This window comes from Sciurus vulgaris (assembly GCF_902686455.1).
Source record: "Sciurus vulgaris genome assembly, chromosome: 7".
Lineage (NCBI taxonomy): Eukaryota > Metazoa > Chordata > Mammalia > Rodentia > Sciuridae > Sciurus > Sciurus vulgaris.
The window spans coordinates 148,073,334-148,092,695 of NC_136467.1; the positions used below are offsets into that span (position 1 = coordinate 148,073,334).

The following is a 19,362-nucleotide window of genomic DNA, read 5'->3' on the forward strand; positions in this document are numbered from 1 at the left end:
TAGAAGCAGGTTCCTGATCACAGGGCACAGATGAAGGGCAAGGTTTCCATCCCAGCCCAGGATGATGGTGGGGTGTCTTCTGTCAGTGGCACTATTTGGAAGGTCCCTTGTCCTGGCATGTGAAGCCACTCATGACTGCTTGCTCTTCTTCCACTGCAGATAATCGCAGGGAAAGGGAGCTCAGATCCAGATGGTGTGACAGATGAAGGGTTTTGACACATCAACCCAGTGGGCTCGGGCTGTGCCTAGGACAGAGGTGTGATATCCAGCCCATAATGGGGTCCTCAAGGCCAACAGTGAAGGATGATATCAGGTCAGGAAGGAGCCAGTCCTGGCAGAGGCTGGCAAGTTTCTGACAAACCAGCTTCCCTGTGTGTCCTCCTTGACAGAGGGTGGACATGTCCCAGATCCAATGCAGTCAGCTAGGTCCACGAGATCCAGTTCTGTCAATTCCATTAACAAACCTCCACGGAGACCACTGGCTCTCTCTTCCCCTAACAGCTGGCCAGGGGCAGAGGATCTTTCAAATCTCCCAACATCCTAGGGAATGTTTGAGCTGAATTCACCATTATATAGATGCACCCACTGCCTGGTGGTAGAATACCCCTACTTAACTGTCAGAGGATCCAAAGGAAGCTTCTTTTCCCATTCGGCCCTGAGTGTTACTGTGTCCATCTTTACTGCAGCTCAGGAATTGGTCCTTCATGTTCACCTACTCTGAACAGCCCACTAGGCCTACTGTTTTCAAACTACACGGCCCCACACGGCTAGATTTTACAATGTCACTGCTTCTAGTTTTTATGGATTTTCTCCTTCCTTCACAGAGGCTGGTATATTTAAGGCTAGAAACCCTTCTTATTCTTTTTGATCTACGTGGCAACTAGAGAATTAAACTGAACTCATCAACCTTACTTTGAATGTTGTTCTAAATCACTGGGCTCTGGGGACCTCAGAGTCACACCGAAGGAATAAAACATAGAATTTCTTCATTGGTCATTTTTTCCCTTCCTGAGAAGGCTTTCTTCCCCCGCCCCCATTTCCAGGTGTCATAAGTAAATCAGAGTGACAGAAATATGTGTTCTGGAGAAGAAATAGGATCATATGATTTTGACGACCAAATCCACAGGTGTGAGAACACTTGCAATCTTGTTGAAATTGAAAGTAGCTTGCTTTTTCATTCGTTCACAGTTCATTCCTTCCACTTACTTTAAAAAAAAAAAAAATCTCAACATAGTTTATTCAAGAGTATCTCCTAGTTATCTAGCAAATAGGAACTATCAGTAAAATACAGATCAAAAAGAACTGAAATTTCCAAAAGACCTTTTTCAATCTAATGGGAAAGAGTTAAAATGAACACAAAACAATCAGTATGCACATTTATCATAAAATATATCTCAAATTACTAATATTTTGGCTAGCCAAATTTTTTCCCCTAGGGAGAATGTTGTATAAGAATAAACAATAAGTTCAAAGGAACCATAATTAATTTATGATCCCCTATTGTATAGTCCATACAAGATAGGTCAGGTTAAGCTATAATGTTTTTTAAGCTAGATCTGTTAAACGAATTTTGATTCGTGATATTTTCAATTTACTATGGGTTTATTAGGACAGAACCCCACTCTAAGTCAATTGGCCTGTATGTGAGGTGGAATGAGTTCTCAGTTTTATCCACTGATAGGAGACTAGTAAATAATTTGCCTCAGTATTTTGAAGCACTGTAATGCACATTGTGTGTGTGTGTGTGTGTGTGTGTGTGTGTGTGTGTGTGTGCATGTTCTGAACCAAGGATTGAACTCAGGGATATTTGACCGCTGAGCCACATCTCCAATCCTAACTTGTGTATTATTTAGAGACAGGTCTCACTGAGTCGCTTAGTGCCTTGCCATTGCTGAGGCTGGGTTTGAACCTGTGATCCTCCTGCCTCAGCCTCCGAGGCCTCTGGGATTACAGGTGTGTGCCACTGCACCTGGCTATTTTTTCTTAGGTCAAAAATATGTTCATACTTAACAGTTAAAATGTATAACTGTCTAATAGCTGGAGATGACAGAAATATGGTAGATGATGGGGAAAAGAAAACCTTCCACTTACTTTTCTTTTCACTTTGCATTTATTATTTTTAAATTGACTAATAAGTATTGTATATATTTACCCTGTACAACAGGAATTTAAGATACATATTCATTGTGGAATGGCTAAATTGAGCTAATTAAGATCTATGTTAACACAAATACTTATTTTTGTGATGAAAACACTTAAAATCTACTCAGGAGATTGACTAGATTTTCAAAAATACAATGGAGAGGGAAGGAGAGACTAAAGAAGGGAAGAAGAGAGTGACAAAGAGGAAGAAGTAACACCTGTCACAACCTTCATTGAGTTATTGACTTTGAGTGGGTTCGATGGAAACTCTGAGTTCAGACCTGAGTCTAATTTAAAGTTTAGGTGTGGTGGCTCTTCACCTGTGTCCTGCACCCGGAGCTCAGTTACAGCCTCACTGCGTTCTCCCAATGTCATGCCTGCCGTCAAAACTCTTCACTCTCCTCCCTGGTCGCATGCCTGCATCTCCAGAAAAGTCCACTAGGTAAAATGATGGGTATTTCCCATGTGGCATCCTATGAGAAAAAAGAACTGACCTCTCTGATCCCACGTGCCATCTCTTGGACGAAAGGAGGATGGCCGGAGAAGCTTCTCAGTTCTTCTGATGGGGCGAGATGGGTGGGTACCCTGTAAGGAATCTGCCTGTCTCTTCCTGCCAATGTCTGTGAGAGCAAGTTCAAAATGGTTCCCTGAGCTCAGGTGTGACTTCACTTCTGCCACCAAATTAACAGTAAGAATAATAACAACCACCCCAAAGCAAGACCAGACGCTGTGGTGAGTGCGCACACTCATCTGGTGCTCTGAATCAGGGGGGGAACGAATGGTTAAGGATGGGACTGTGGGAAGAACACCTGGACAGAGTATTTTTATAGAGAGCTTTTACACAGGACCACTGACTCCCATTACGATTTTGAAATATGTTCCCTATGAAAAAATACCAAAGTCAATACATTAGTTTTTAAAAAGTACATAAAAGAATCTTCACCCTGCCAGCGTCAATCGCGGTGCTTCCACGGGAGGCCCATAAAGGCAGCCTTGAGGCCGTTCCATAGGGTTTGCTGCCACTGCCAATGTCCACTCCACAAAAGGCGCGATTCCTTTTTACATTCCACACAAAACATCAATTCATGTCGTATTGCACAATGCCATTTAAGCCGCGTTTTAAATACACCACAGCCAATTCACTGCTCACGGAAACTTCTCATCATTAAAAAGGTATTTGAAGTTTCAGTTTACATGTAGCCAAGGTTATGGTCAATGCACAACTCCTGGGCAGAATCTGAACTTCTACAATTGCATATTTTTAAAATAATTATCAGGCAACTTCCACTTAAACTATCAAAGAGGTTAACTTTCTGTCCAGTTGTCTGTCAATAAAATGTTTATTTAAATTGATGACTGATAGGTAACAAAGAAGACATAAGAACTCCCTTGTCAAGAAACAACAGTTTTAATGTTGGCCAAGAGAGGAATGGAGATCTTCACAGACCTTCAAAACCTAACTCTGATTACTGTCACCTATCCAAATGTGTGCCTCTAAGACTTTTAAGACAAAGACACCCACAGTTCTGTCCCTGCCTAGATAGCCGGGCTACAAAACCATCTGTCCCAAGGCTAACTGCAACTGATGGCATAACAGGTTAGAACTGCTGAAGGGGACGCTTTCAACCTGTCTCAGAGATTGAAAAAAAGAAATTGCTGGCTTTGTACTCGAGGTAGAAATTTGTAAAATAACTAATGAAAACAAGGGAATAAAAGCTGGGGAAACCCTTTCCTAAATAGCGGAGAGTAATGGACAAGCCCAGGGGCACAGGAGAATAACACAGCCCAATCTACCCAGAAGAGCAGTATTGAAGAGTTTGCTCGATGGGAAATATTACACAAAACAAGCAGAAAAGACATGGCGCCTGTGGATCAGGAGCTTGGTGCTTAAGCACGTGTACTGTTTTCTGTATTTCTTCTTCTATGCAGTTCTGTTTGTGGCATTTTAACTTTCCTGTCTGGTACTTTTGGGACCCTGGGATGGCTATCTAGGCAAAGGTAAGGGAGGACGTGTGGGTTTTTCCAGTGTAGAATGGTGACTCCATAGGGTTTTTGTCTTTTTGCTTTATGTGTGTGAGGACCTTCATCAAGAGAAAGGAAGCTTAAACTTGTAAGACAATCTACCACTTCAAGACTACTGCTAGGAGAGAGCAGAGAAATGCCCTCCATGTTTTAATGTGGACGGCAGAGAGCTTCTGCAGGTGGGCTTCACCCGGCTACCCATCCATCCATTCAGTCCAGCACACGCCATGGGCTTCCTGATCTACGCTGTAATATGGTAGAAACTGCAGGTACCCACAATCCACCATTAATACTCCAGTAATACTCCAATAATATAGTATTCTTCCATGTAGGCACTCAAATACCTGCTGAAGAAATTATTTCAACTGCAACACCAATATCGCCTGTCTCATAAGCATGACTCAGAAATGATCTCCAACTCCTCCCTCTTCATCCTCCAAACCCATCCATCACTACATTCTATGAGTCTTCCACTTGGAACGCTTTGGAACATGTCCTCTCCGCCAGTGAACAAGCTCTAGTGATCACTAACTCCCAACTCAGCTGCCCCAACTCTCCCGACTTCAGCCACCAGTCGCAGCCCCGCCAGGACCCAGGGGAGCCTGTGACTGTGGCGTGCTGTGCTGCTGAGAGAGGATGTTCCACAGGCGAGCTGTAGCTTTCAGTATCTTCAACAGAATGACGGGTTTGTTGGGATGTGAGGCACCCTAAGTGCATCTGCATATACCACCTCACCAAGTCCTTTCCTGAACGAGAATTTGTAGCACTGGGTCGCCGGCTGTTAACTTCAGACTCCTTGGCCAGGTCCCAGTGATCCCCGGCACTGCCTTCCCTGGAGTTGAGGAATCTGTTTTCCTCCTGACCCCCAGCAAAACACTTGCCTCACCCCGCTGGCCCCTTGGGTATATCCCACACAGGCCGTCTGCCCCCTTCCTGTGCCTTGGTCCCTGCTGCCCCTGCATCTGGAAAGAGCCCTCAGTTTGCCTCACCTCCCCTCGGGGCCAGATCAAGGTTTGCTTCTCGGGGAACCTTGTCCTGACCGCCTCTCAATCTCCATGTCTCCTACTGCTCCTGGAGTGGTCACCCCACCACCAACTCTCAGTCATACGCCGTGACGATCGCCCCTTGGGCACTGGTGTTGTGCCCTCCCTGTTTTAAAGATAACTTAAATTGACTCAGTTTGGCTGAGCTGCCAAACTGATAGCTCTCCCTTCCCCCCTTTCCCCAGCCTCCCCTTTGGTAGCATCTGACTTCTCCCCAGAACAAAGAGCAGAACAAGAAAATCAGGCTGAGTTAACACTGCTGAGTGAACTACAGAATTCATTAGGATTTCCTCAGTGTTTCCACTCAGCAGGGTTTTCTGCCTGTTGCAGGGTCCAACCATGGAGGATTCATGTGGTATCACGTGTGTCTTTTGTCTCCCCCAAATAGGGGACCACTTTCCAGTCCTTTCCTGTCTTTAAAGACCTTGGCACTCTGGAAGAAGAATGGTCAGTTATTTTCTGAAATGTCCTCCCAGGAGGGATTGTCTAGAGGAATTTTCTCTTGGTTTGAATGAGGATCTGCATTATGAGATGCCCTTGGTGCCAAGGGGACAGACAATGTCAGTGTGTGTCCCTTAACCTGGCTCATCAGTGAAGCTGGAGTCCACCAGGATTCTTCCCTGCAGCATCACCGTTTTCTCTTTCTAGCTACTACATGATTTGGGGAGAGATGCTTTGAAAATCTGCAAATATCCCATATTCAGTCCTCACCCACTGAATCCACCTGTGCCCACGGAATTCCTCCCCGTGGCAATCCCTTTCCTCTGGCAATTATTACTGTGGAGTCTAGTGATGCGTTTCTAGTTCCATTAATGGGAAATTTTTCTGTAAAAAGAGTTGTCCCTTTGCCCCATTTAACTATTTACATGGTTTTAAAAAATTCACAGCCGTATGAATGTTATGGATATTTCCTTTATTCTTTGGGGTATCATCCAATATTTATATCATTCCTCCAGTTGTTCTAAGCCTTAGCGAGATTTTATACCACTTCCCAGGAGAGGAAACCGCGTCTCATTTTTCTTGTATGTTGCTCCTCACATCTAAGACAACAGCTGGCACACAATAGGTGCTAGAGCCAGTCCCCTATTTATTCAATAAAGAAATTACCTTTAGGGCCTTGGCTTACACACTAGAATTATTCCAACCAATAAAACAGTGCCTCCCCTTGGGGGTTGAGCCTAGGTAGTAGATGCTCACATGTCGTCTACACGTCTCTCTCTGCTCCAAGTATTCAGATAGTACAGTGGTAGCCCAAATGGGAATGTAAAGGTCACTCAGAGAAAAAGGGGTGGGGTGGTAAGGTAAGGAAGACTTTCTTGAGCCCAAACAGTATTCTGTGCCCTTCTTTACTGTATAAAATAAGTGGGCATATAAAATCTCCTAGGAACAAAAATTCATTAATAAAATCATTAAAATATTTAGAGACAAATAACTACCTAGGCACACTCAGTCTCTGCATCCTAAAAGCTAATTCCTACCATCAAACCAGAAGGGCACGCGTTTCAGGAAGATTTAAAGTCACACACACAGACCCTTTAGGTGACGGCTATGTGCTTTACTAAGAAAACAGGAAACAGCTAAGATTTAAAAAAGTCTGAGAAGTCACTTGTCTTAACCCAGTTTTCAAATCCAATTTCATGTTTTTTATTTCTTCACAGGGAATAATGAAGAGAAATAAGAAGCATCATCAATCAAAGATGGCTCTCTCCATTTCTTCACTTAATTCAATTTTCTGGTACTGTTCCTACTATATTTTCCAAACAAAGCTGTTCTTTTCTGTGTGATAGTTCAGCCCTGCTAAAGACCTCAGGAGAAAGAAACAGACAACAGGGGTCCACTTTCTGCCACAAATTACATTCTGCAACCTTCTTGGTCCAAAGCAAGCAAGGACAGCGAAAACACACTGTCTCATGGCAAGAACTTCGCACAATAGAGAATCTGTATTCAGGGACTTATTGACACTTCAACCTGTTAATATTTAACTCCTGCTATTGTTTCAAACGATGAATAAGCAAACCCTCCCCTGCACATGTTACATCACACACTTTAATTATCATAGCAAATGCCAAAAGGAATTTTCCTCTCGCTGTTTTATATCACCCTTTCTAATTAATGTCAATGTGTCTTTTCCATGTTCGAGAGTACACAACACATGCACATATGTGTTGTGTCTGTGGGCGCCCGCGCGCACACACACATACACACACTCACATGAATGCACTCACAAATACGCTCAGATGCATACAGATTCATCTGCATGCTTTTATAGATGCTGCTCCTCCCCACCACCCCCGGCATGTAGCGAGCACACACAAACAGCACATAATCCAGTTGATTTCCTTCCGTTAACTTTTCTAGGAGATTAAGAAGATAAAAAAAGATGAGGAGACACTTTATGGAGTCTGTGATTAAGAGACAGAAGCTAATGAGACAGATGGGCAAATGCATAAAGGGAACTTCGGGGCAGCAGCACACACTTGGTAGAGACTCACCGGCTTCCCCTCCTCCATTCCAAGTCTCCATCCTTCAGCATCCAGCTTGGGTTACTCTTGTTCCAGCCCCCAGAGCCTTCCTCTCTGCCCCAACCTCCCTACACGAGGGCTATGAGATGAAACAAGACAGCCTTCCGTTTCTTTAATCTGTTATTGAAGATTTACTCACAAACAATATTTACTATAAAATCACGTAGTTAGTGTACCACTGAGACTGAACAACTCACAGAGCTTGCCAGAAAATTTTCAGAAAAATTCTACAAACATAGAAGAACTTCTGGGCCAGAAAAATGAGGAGCAAAAAAAAAAAAAAAAAAGATAACTCCTTGTATTTTTAAATTTTTACACAATAGATTTTTCCAAGACATGAATCATCCCTGAAATTATTCCCATAGGTGATCACTGTCCCTAAAAGTTTACTCCATGCTATGAAAAATGTCAGCTACACATATAGAATAATACTGGAGTCTTCAATTCTCAAAACATATCCAATGCATTATCTCACTTGATCGTTGAAACATCCCTGTGAGATACATGTTGTAATTATTGCTATTTTATAGATCAGGGGGGAAAAAAGCACTCAGATTTGAAATGATTTCTCTAAGGTCACACTGCTAATAAACTGCAGATCTGAAACTCAAAACCAAAATCTCTGATACCAAATCTCTTTTTTTCTTACTCCATGAGTTTTATTTAATTTTTCTTCAATTCATTTTTGGTTCCATTTTATAATAGTTAGCCTATATGAACTCTGCTTGTTACCTAAAGATTTTATGTGCTTCTAAATGAAACCAACTCTTTAATTCCTAAATTTCTTTCTAAAGTTCTCTTTTCTGGTTAAACTAAAAATGCTCATGCTGTTTTATCATCTGCTGCCTTTATTCCCAGGAATCTCCCTTTCGAGAGATCTTTTGTCCTCTTCTGGGATGATCTGACCATTTCTAACCATGTTCACAAATCTTCCCTTTGCTTTTTTTTATTATTTTTTTTTATTGTTGTTACACCCCTGGCTTGGTTCTTTTCCATTATCCAACACGACCTCCACGTACTTATTCTAATGTGTATCACAATGGTTGCACCCATTACAGAATATCTAAAGAGCTCTCAGTTTTATTCCACTGTAGTTACCTGCAAGGTACATTTCTGTTGTTTTTTTTTTTTTTTTTCCTCTCTCCCTCTTTTCTTTTTTTCTTTTCTGTGCTGGAGATCAAGCCCACAAGTTAGGAAAGCAACAGAGTTACACCCCCCGCTCTGAGGTACATTCTTGACTCTTCCTTCCCTAGCACTATGATTACCCAGATCCCTGAACTCAACAGAAGGGTTTCCCTCTGGTCCGTCAGCTCCTCTTGCAAAGTCTGTCATAAGGTGCTTTGCTCTGACTCCTTTCAGTTTAGTGCAGTCTGATGTCAAAAATACCTAGCTAGGATATTGTTCTGTGCAGGGGCAAAAAAAAGGGGTGACAACGAATCCACTAGTGCACCAAACAGGTTGATAATCAGACCACTGGGAGAAGAGAGAGCTGAATGGGACATGGGGCAAGTCCCGTCCTCAGGATGTGTGCAGGAGATTCTGGACAAGGGTGACTCTGTGCAAGCAGCCACATGGCCTGGTGCTCGGGGGGCTGAAGTCCACTCTGTCTGAACAGTGGAGAGAGTCAGACGCCGGGGCAGATCGTCTTCCCTTCGTGTTGCCCAACTCTGCTTTCCTTGCTGTTTTAATTGGATTATTTTGAAATCTGCTATTTCTGTCTCACTCCTTTTCCCCAAACTGTCGTACAAGTACTGCAGCTTGACTATTTCACAGCTGCCAGATTTCACTCCAGAGATGGCTGCTTCTCAGTGCCAAGTGGAGAGATGATCCCTCTGCGCCACCCGGAGACTAGTTTAAGGGGTTAAGCATCTGGAAGGGGGTTGCCTCTGTGCCTGAAAGAAGTCTTTTGTTTTGTTTTATGATTTTTTTCAAAGATCATTATCATTGGGGGAGCAGGGCCCTAGCTCCACGTGAGCACAAAGGTGAACACAACCCAAACGCCACTTAATGCCTGTGCACCTAAAGGCACAGGGAGAAGAGAAACAGAGATTGTGGCTTTTCACGGATTCTTCTCTGCTGGGACTTCCAAGTCTTAAAACATCAAGGATGGAGGATATAATTTTTAGAGGTGGCAGAAGCCTGGGAGAGCAGCTTGCTCATGTTCCACATGGGGAATTTGGAGGCACAGCATCACTGAACCCCTCACTCAAAGCCCTCATGGATCTCAAGCCCAAGGACATTCCACTTGAACTTGGGCTTCTCTGCAGACACACTCAGAGGAACACGTCTCTGCCAGGGAGGGTGAACGCAGCCCGGCTTCTAAGGCACAGGATACCAGCACTGCGTTTCTCATTCGGTTGTATTTATTTGCTTTGGATACATAAAAGAATCACCACACACAAATACACACACACACACACACACACACACACACACACACCCCAGAGCCCTGAGCAGGAGAAAAGGACGTGGTAGAAGTAATAACAGTCAGTGTTTATGGAGTATTAACTACCTGCCAGGCCACACAACGATCTAAGGGTTCCTAAGTACACAATTCCCACAGTGGACTGACTGCCCCTATTTTAAAGGAAAGAAAAAATGAGGGAGGAAACAAAGAGGACAGAATATAACTACCAAGTCATAGAAATCATCTTCCCAAATTTGACAAATCATCTAGTGAACACCTAACTCAGTATCAGTGATGTGCTTCTCATTTAAACTAAGGAGATGAGCCTTCTCAACGTGGCTAGGCAGAGTCATTTCTTTTCTCTTTCTTTTTTATGGAACTGGGGATTGAACTCAGGAGCACTCAACCACTAAGCCACATCCCCAGCACTGTTTTGTATTTTATTTAGAGACAGGGTCTCTCTGAGTTGCTTAGCACTTCGCTTTTGCTGAGGCTGAGCTTTGAACTCAGGATCCTCCTGCCTCAGCCTCCCTAGCCACTGGGATTACAGGTGTGTGCCACAGTGCCCAGCCACTTCTTACTAAATCAAAAGAAAGAAAGAAAAGACTCCCAAGATGTTTGGTATATTATATCCAAATCTTACAACACGATGGTTGCTTCAATAATCCATGAATGGTTCCCTCTTTGAACAATGATTCAATGAAATCCATGTAATTGGGGTGGCGGGTCTTGAGTTAGGAGGAAAAGGGGTCATGGGATCTTCGTGTCCACCTTGCAATACTATAACAGCAAAAGCTTTTACGATCCCAGAACTTGGAAAATGTATTTAATGTTTCACTTCATTTTGTGAATGTTAAGGGGAAAAAAGACAGTAATTTGAAAAGAACGCTCTCATTTTGATGCAGTTGATTCAGAGTTATCTTTCGCCTTTCGTCACTGCCCACGCTTTGAACAGTACTGTCTCCCAAGGGTGAGAGCAGGAGATCTCCACAGCACTCTGCTTCAGAGTCCCAGATGGAAAGACAAAATGATAGGCTTCCATAGGACCATTTTCTAACATGCTTTCCTCGATCAGATAACAAAATATTCTACTTTATCTCAGGAAAGTTATTACAACTATGTGAATGTTTCCATACTGATACCATAAATCATATTATTTATCGAACTTTTAAAGAATAAAATACCTGATAAGGAATGCTGGTGTTTTATTTTAGAAACTAGGCTAATGTTCTCCAAGATAGTTTTGAAGAGGTGTGCCTACATTTAAAACACTATGTATGCTTTGGTCTTGGGCCCTACAAGTCTCCTTTCATGATGAAAAATATCATTAGGTGTCTTAAAATGCCTTCCCCCAAGCTAGCTATGAGGATGGATGCTACCTCCAGATTGAAGCAATTGCAGAGGGAAAGGAAAGAACATAGTTATGCTGAAAAACAGATTTATGGGAGATCTCTTTTAAATACTTAAAGGACCTCTAGATAGTTTACTTAACTGTCTTGAAAGAAAAGCGCATTCCAAATCCCTCACTGGGAAAAGGCCCTGTGTTCCAGAATGCATTGTGTGTGTGTGTTGTTGTTGGGTGGCAGGTGGGTACAGGACTGGTATGCACAATTAAAATGAGCTTGTCAAAGAAAGGAAGAAATGTGTTTTCCCTATGGTAGACGGTTTAGCCCCAGAAGAGAGCTGTTGACAGAGAGAATAATAAGAGCCCATCAGAGATAGCAAACCCAAACCAGAAATGTAGCATTCACCAAAGACACGTAGAACACAAAGCAGAGAAAAGAAATCTCTGAGCTGACACTATTATTAACTTATTAGGTCCCATTGTCCCATTTATAGGACAACTAAAACACACTGAGTGACAGATAGACCACTTACAGTTAACTTTGACATAAATATTTGTTTTTAGAGTTCTAGTCCTTTAAGAAAAGTAATAGGTAAATGGTTAGTGATCATACTCATTAGTGTCATTAGTGATAATAAATTATATAAAAAGCTCTAGATTATGATTTTCAACTGATTTTAATGCACCTGTACCAATTACATTGAGATATTTGCAGAATTAAAAACTTGGGACTTAATGGGTTCAAAGACCACTGCAAGCACCCAGGAATGGAGGGAAGAAGGGAAGAACCCCAATCCCACAAATGATGCTGAGATGAAGGTTACCAATTACTAAAGCACTGAGAGACCATCTCCATCTGGAACCCAGAATCTCTTTAAAGTTGACTGAAATTAATTATCTTTGGGTACAAATGGTAGAACTAATGATAGAATTAATCTCACTCTACCGTAAATTATAGTAGATAACGTAAGAAGAGATATCGTAAGAGAATAATGTAAATGCATTCTGGTGAAACAGAGTTCTTCCAATTTATTTGGGAGGTAGTTAAAGAAGGAAAGCACAGCAGTCCCCCCTTATCTCTGGTTTTGCTTCCTGTGGTTTCAGCTACACACAGTTAAGTGAAGTCTGAAACTATTAAATGGAAAATTCTAGAAATAATCCATAAGTTTTAAATTCATAACTTTAAATGCTTAAACAATTTATAAGCTTAAATATTCCAGAACTAAACAATTTGTAAGTTTGGAGGAATATGATGCAATCTCTTGCCATCTCACTCTTTCCCATCCAAGACATGAGTCATGCCTTCATCTAGTGTATCCGCACTGTATATGCTACCCGCCCATTAGTCACTTAGTTGCCATCTTGATTACCAGGCCCATCATCATAGTATCACAGTGTTTGTGTTCAAACCTTATTTTACTCATAATAATACCAACGCATATGTGTTATCATAATATATTGTTATAATTTTTAATTTTTATTATTGCTTTTAATATTTTATCATGCCTAATTGATAAATTAAATTTTACCATAGGCATACATGGATAGAAAGACCATAGTATACATAAGGTACAGAACAATCATGTTTTTAGGCATCCACCTTGTAACACAGACCCCACGGATTGGGGAGACTACTTTATTACCATTTGCCATGATAGAGGCAGAGTGACATCTGCTCCTCTGGCATGTTTATAGTCACAGAAAGTCAAACAGGTCCACGTCCCATGTTCTTAATGATACGACCTGTCAATTCAATGCATTGTTCAGGTTACCTAAACTGAGCGATCAATGGCTGCCCAGCATTACTGGCCCTGCAGTTGTGCACCTAAGGGAATTTTCCAGTGGTTCCTTTCCCTGTTTTCTTCACGTGCCAATATGGTGCTGCTGTCCACAGTTGCAACCTGGCTGTCAGGCCCTGACTCTCCTCTGCACCTTTTGCTTCCTGCCTTCCACATCCACGGGTCTTTCTCCACTGGTTTCCAGTTTCTCATTTTAGATTAACTCCATGTTTCCTTCCAGAATGTGAGAATGGGGAGCTCAGCTCCCCTGTTCACCCAAACCAGTTTTGATTAGGGCAGATGCGTGTCTACCTTATTCCCCTCTGTATCTCTGAAGTCTAGCTCTGTAGGAGAACATGGTAAACCCTAAAGAAGTATTTGCCAGGTGAATAAATGAGTGAAGAATGCCTGATTAAAATGCAAAGACACTGTCTCCATTTCTCACAACTCAAAAGTTATGCTTTAACTCTCTCTCAGCAATATCCCAGGACACCCCAAAGTCCCTAGGAATCCCTGGAAGTAGGTTCTCAGTAATGATGGTTCCTGGCCTTGGTCTTGCACAGGGCTCTTCTACATGGCTGCAATGATGGTTTACCCAACAGGATGACGGGATGGAGACAAGCAAAGACTTCGGGACCCCAGATCTGATGCCGCAGCATGGTGGGACAGGGTTAAATATTGCCCACCCACAGCCTCCTTAGAGAAATGGATTCTGGTAAGGCTTGGATAATCAACGCGTCTGCGTTTCTGCACAGCAGCCAGCAATCCACAGCTCCAGAATCGTTTCTTCCTCTCTGTTTGAGCCTCTATTGATTCTGCAGTTGAAGAGGAAGCTAAGTGCTATCCAAATACCAAATGCTCCATATGGCCGCGCGATTCTGTCTCACCAGGCAGCACGCTGCCTTCTACCTGCACTCGCGAGGTGCCTCATCCGAGTCTGGCAGAACATGAGGAACTCTTCTCCTGACCTATATTCGCCAGCAAATTTGTTGTCCTCCCGCCCCCTGTGCACTTACTAATTTTGTTGAATTAATACACATGTGTGGACAAATACAAGTCTTATTCTCTTATCATTTCCATAATCACTTAAAGGAGAACAATTTCTGCCCAACTAGAGAGGAATCTCTAAGCTAAAATGTCTCAATTCGTAATTCAGATGTTCCTCTTCTACTGAGAAATACAGAGCTTTTCAAGTTAGAAAAGAAATGAAGGCCCAGATCAATGCAGCGTCTACATCTAGCTGCAGTGAGACCAGCAAAAGGCAGTGCCTGAGGTCATCCAAGCCACCCTGTATTCATCCCCTTAATGTCACCTAAGTCTTTGGCCTTTTTTCCTTCAACCTTTTACCTGAAAATTCAAAGGGTGGAGGGACTCAGAAGCCCTCGGTTTCCCTTTTGTGTCTGTGTAAGACAAAGCACACATTGCCTGAGAGCTGGAGGCTCAGAATCTACCTTCTCTTTAATTTATTAGTGAAATGCAGCTTATTTAGTAGTGAGGGAAAGGATGAGCCGCGTAGGTCACATATGGTGCATGACAGCCAGACTCTTGCCAAGAGGCTCACAGGAGGCCAGGAACTCCTGGCCCCAGGCACTTGCTGAACCACCAGGGCTGAGGCAGCCCCCAGGGGAGGGAGGCGTTGCTCTCTCATGATCCTAGGGTGTCCCTGGCCAGGCGACAGAGGAACCAGTGATTTCAGAACCCTGTGGAAAATTATTCTCAAACGTGGAAGACTTTGGTCAGGCAGTCTCTCCAGGACTGGGATTATTCTATTGATGTAAATCAAAGTCATTCGGAAGTACATTAAACATTTTTCTAGACACCAGAAGAGAATGAAAAGAAGGAGGAAGAAAGGAAGGATTATTTTACAAGCCCAGAATCATACTTCAGCTAGTGTCATATTTTGCATTTGGTGCCAACCATCATGATCACTATCTCATCTCATTAAAAGTTCTTTTAAGATCTTTAATGATCTTAAACACATCACACGTATTTACTTGAAACAACACCCCATGAGATGGGGACTATTTTTATCTAAATTTTACAAATGTAGACTTGCCTAATGTCACACACTGAGAAAGAAACCTCGAGTCTGAGTCCAGGCAGTCTGGACCTGCAGCCCTGGGCCTACCGGGATCTCCAGCCTCTGTATCCAACAGGGTTGCCATAGTAACATGTGGTCCCATCCTCAACACTGGACGTGCACATACGTACATACAAAACATGCACCTACTTCTAAATAATAGCACTATAATTTTGGATACACACTTATGAAGGCTTTTCAGTAAATCTCTTTTGATTCCTTTTAAAAATCGAAAAAACTTTGTTTTCCACCAGAAAATTATCACTATCCAGCGATTTCACAATTGTCTAAAAATACTTGGCCAAAAAGAAAGAACTTAAAATTCCCTAGGGCTCTTCCACTCCTTCTTGATTTAGTATTATTTCTCGAATGTCAAAATCTGGTAAGTTTCAGGCATGCTACTGTCCACAAGAGAAAGGTTCTTCAAAACAGTACAATTTACAAATAAATGCCCTTCTGCACATGTGTGTGTGTCTACACACATGTACACACACATGCCCACACACAAGGACACATAAGCACACCACTCCTCGTGACTGGCAAAGACCATTTTCATTTTTGGAATTCACAGCATTTGGAAAATTCTGTGGATACAGATATTCTCATACATTTCCTCTGGAAATAGAAACTGGTGTGATTTTATTGGAAAGTAACTTGGCAACAAGTACCAAGAGTCTTAAAACCTGAAAACTCTTCAATTCAGCAGTTTACTGATCGGCAGTTATCCTAAGGAAGCCTTTAATAATAGAAACCAATACACAGCCATAAGAACATTTTCAGTAGTCGAAAAGCAAGCAAAAATATATCTGTATATGTATGTATATGCATATGTATGTTTCTTTATGTATACATACGTATTTCTTTTTTATAAAAAAAAGATGATATTCAACTAGAAGGAAACAATTGAATGAATTTCAGGATATTTGTTCAGTATATATATGACAAAATTATAGTACTCTAAAATGTTTGATATTTTATACTACTATAAAATATTTTATAATATTAAATATATTGCTATGAAAAGATGCTGGTTGTTAGCAGGAACAAAAGGTTGGTTGATGCTCTACATTGCATGTTCCTTTCCACCATCTGATGGTGCATCTCAGGCTGCATTTGTGAACACCACCTTCAGAATCATCCCTTTCTTACCAGTACCTTGCCATCTAGCCTAATCAGCCATCTAAAAAATACGTAGAAACTGTTTTCTTTCCCACTAAGAAAGCAACACTTCTATTTGACAAAAGAGGCAGGAAGAACACATGGAGGGAGAGGATGTGACTGTGCAGAGGTCCTTGCTACATGAGCCACGGCCATACCCACCACTGTCCGGGAGACTGCCGCCCAGCGCTGACAGCTCGGGCCACTTACCTGTACTAGGTGCGTTCATCACAATGCAGAACCATAGGCCCTCCGCTCCTTCCAGCAGATCTCTTCACACAGATTTTGCTTGAGTAGAAAGGGTGGCAGTGGAGACTCAGTGTAAGAGGCCTGGACCTGGAATTACACAAACAGCATTCGGGTTGAGTTGGAAGTTCCCAGCCTCAATCAGCATCTTAGCCGAAGTCACAAAAAGCGACATTGTGCTGTGGCATCTTCCCGTCACACACGCAAGCACAAGAGCACACGTGCATTCGTGCACACACGCACATAGTTCCAAGAATATCAAGAACTCAGCAAGCAGAGACAGACCCAGCAGCTCCCCTTCTTTGGGGTGAGCAGGTTCTGGCCCAGGGTGGCTTCCTACCCCATCCCCTGACTTTAGGGACATCATCAGCAAAACGATCCTTTCCTCTCCTCTTCCCCTATCTCACGATTCCAAGAGTTCAGAGAAATAAAGAGTGCTTAGTTCTTCACACGATGTCATTGTTATGGTTTGGATGTGGTGTCCCCCAAAAGCTCATGTGTGAGACAATGCAAGAAGGTTCAGAGGAGAAATGATTGGGTTGTGAGAGTCTTAACCCAATCAGTGAATTAATCCTCTGATAGGGATTAACTGAGTGGTAACTGAAGTGGTGGGTGTGGCTGGAGAAGGTGGGAATTGGGGCGTGGCTATGGGCTATATGTATCTGACCCTGGAGTTTCTCTTTGCTTTCTGATCACAATGTGAGCTGCTCCCCTCTGCCACACTCTTCTGCCATGATGTTCAGCTTCACCTGGAGCCCCAAGGAATGGTGCTGGACTTCTAAGGACTGTGAAACTGTGAGCCCCCAAATAAACTTTCTTCCTTTAAAATTGTTCTGGTCGGGTCTCTTAGTCCCAGCAGCAAAAAGCTGACTGACGTCAGGAACACGCTGAATGTGATGCTAAGTTTCTTTCTAGTCACAAAGCAAGGCCAGTTCGGAACAGGTGTTCCCCACACGGCCTCTCACTTTGGAAGCCCTGGTGCCCCTGCAGACGGCTCAGGTAAGGAGCACCATCAGTGACAGCCGGAGATGTCACCAACACCAACTGGACACTTCTAAGTTCCTGCACTGTGCTAAGGGCCTACACAGGTCACTCCACTGCACCCTGCAAGCGGCCAGTCATGTTCCTACCTCTGTGGTCAACGAGAAAGCTGAGCATGAACAGCTAAGAGGTCAAAGCCAGTGTGGAGGTCGATGTGGTTCACAGAGTCCACACTCACCATTCCAGCCCCATCCCAAACCTACAAAATTGATCTCACTGTCCACATTTCTGTCCTTATTATAACAAAGTTAAATATCATATTATATCACTGCATTTACCCCCCAAAATTGATAAGTCACCCAAGTCCTAATGTCACTTTTTGAATTTGACTGTCCTTTGGTTTTAATTATCAGGCTCAACTGAACTCAACGTATTTATATTGCAATTGAGAGTGAATTGATATATTGTAGTAAATTTTTTAAAAATGTCAAGCAATCCCAAATCTAGATGCCATAATACTAAGTAAAATCCTAAAATCCAAGTCTTACCTAAGTGGTTAAGTTTCATTAGAAAGAAGACAGGTGATAAAAAGCCATCTGTGAATCTCTAAATAAAGATAAAAACAAAGATAGGAATTTCTAAACATAATAGATCCCTGAGTTTAAAAATACTCCAACATGTTTACCTATTTACAAATTTTTCATACCACAGGTCTTAGATTCATCACAACTCAAAACACATGGGCCTGTCAAGGAATCAAGAGAATTATTTATGCGTCCTGCCATGGTTGGGATGCAGCTTGGCTCCCAGGGTGGCGGCATTAAGAGGTGGTGGGACCTTTAAGAGGTGGGGCCTACTAGCAAGCAATCATCTCACTGAAGTCACTTGACCTGAGAGGGGATTAAGATACTTCTGGGTCCAGAGTTGGTTCCTGAGAGAGGGCTGTCATTAAAAACAAGCAAGACGAGCCCCTCCCTCTCGCTGGCTTTCTGTCTGGCCATGTGATTCCTCCCTCTCATCTGAGCTCCCACCGTGGCACCATCCGCCATAATGTGACACGGTCAGGTGGGCCCTCACCAAGGCCAGGTCCCTGCTGTCTGTGCTCCCACATTTCAAAGATGTGAGCTACATAAGCCTTTTTCCTCATTAAGAACCCAGCCCATATATTTCATGGTAGTAGTTGAAAATGGACTGGTGTGGGTCCCGCAGTGAGGCCCCTGTTGCATGGTGTGCTCGGGCAGGACTTCCTGGCTCTGTTCTGGGGAGGCCTCTGGGCCTTGTATACGACCCTCCCTTCCAGCACCACTCCTTCCCCCTCCCTCCTTCTTACTCTTCAAGGTCAACTTCCAGCTTCCATTCCCAAGTGGCCTTGCCTCCTCTACCTTAACATTTTCTGAAAATCCGAACGGGGTGGATGCCTCCCTCCCCCGTGTTCCCCAGCCTGGCAATGGCTCCAACATGATCCTCTCCCAGATGAGGCTCCACGTTCAACTGCTGGCACACACCTCACCCCACGCCTCCCCTGGCTGGTCTCCCTTCTTCCAGCCCTGCCACCCACAGCCACCCTTGGCTCCTGCCTGACACCAGCACTTGGATTCCTACGGTGGCCCCCAAGGCCCATATGGTCCAGCCCCTTCT

General features: G+C 43.1%; 1 protein-coding gene across 6 annotated transcripts in view; it reads right to left on the minus strand.

Annotated features, from left to right (window-relative positions):
• Positions 1-19,362, minus strand: part of ATXN1 (ataxin 1) — a 383,728-nt gene that overhangs the window by 221,213 nt on the left and 143,153 nt on the right. For all 6 annotated transcript variants that reach the window (XM_079147068.1, XM_079147067.1, XM_079147069.1 and 3 more), the window contains one exon: positions 16,708-16,833. The gene's annotated coding sequence lies outside the window, so the exon portion shown is untranslated. The remainder of the gene's footprint in view (positions 1-16,707; positions 16,834-19,362) is intronic.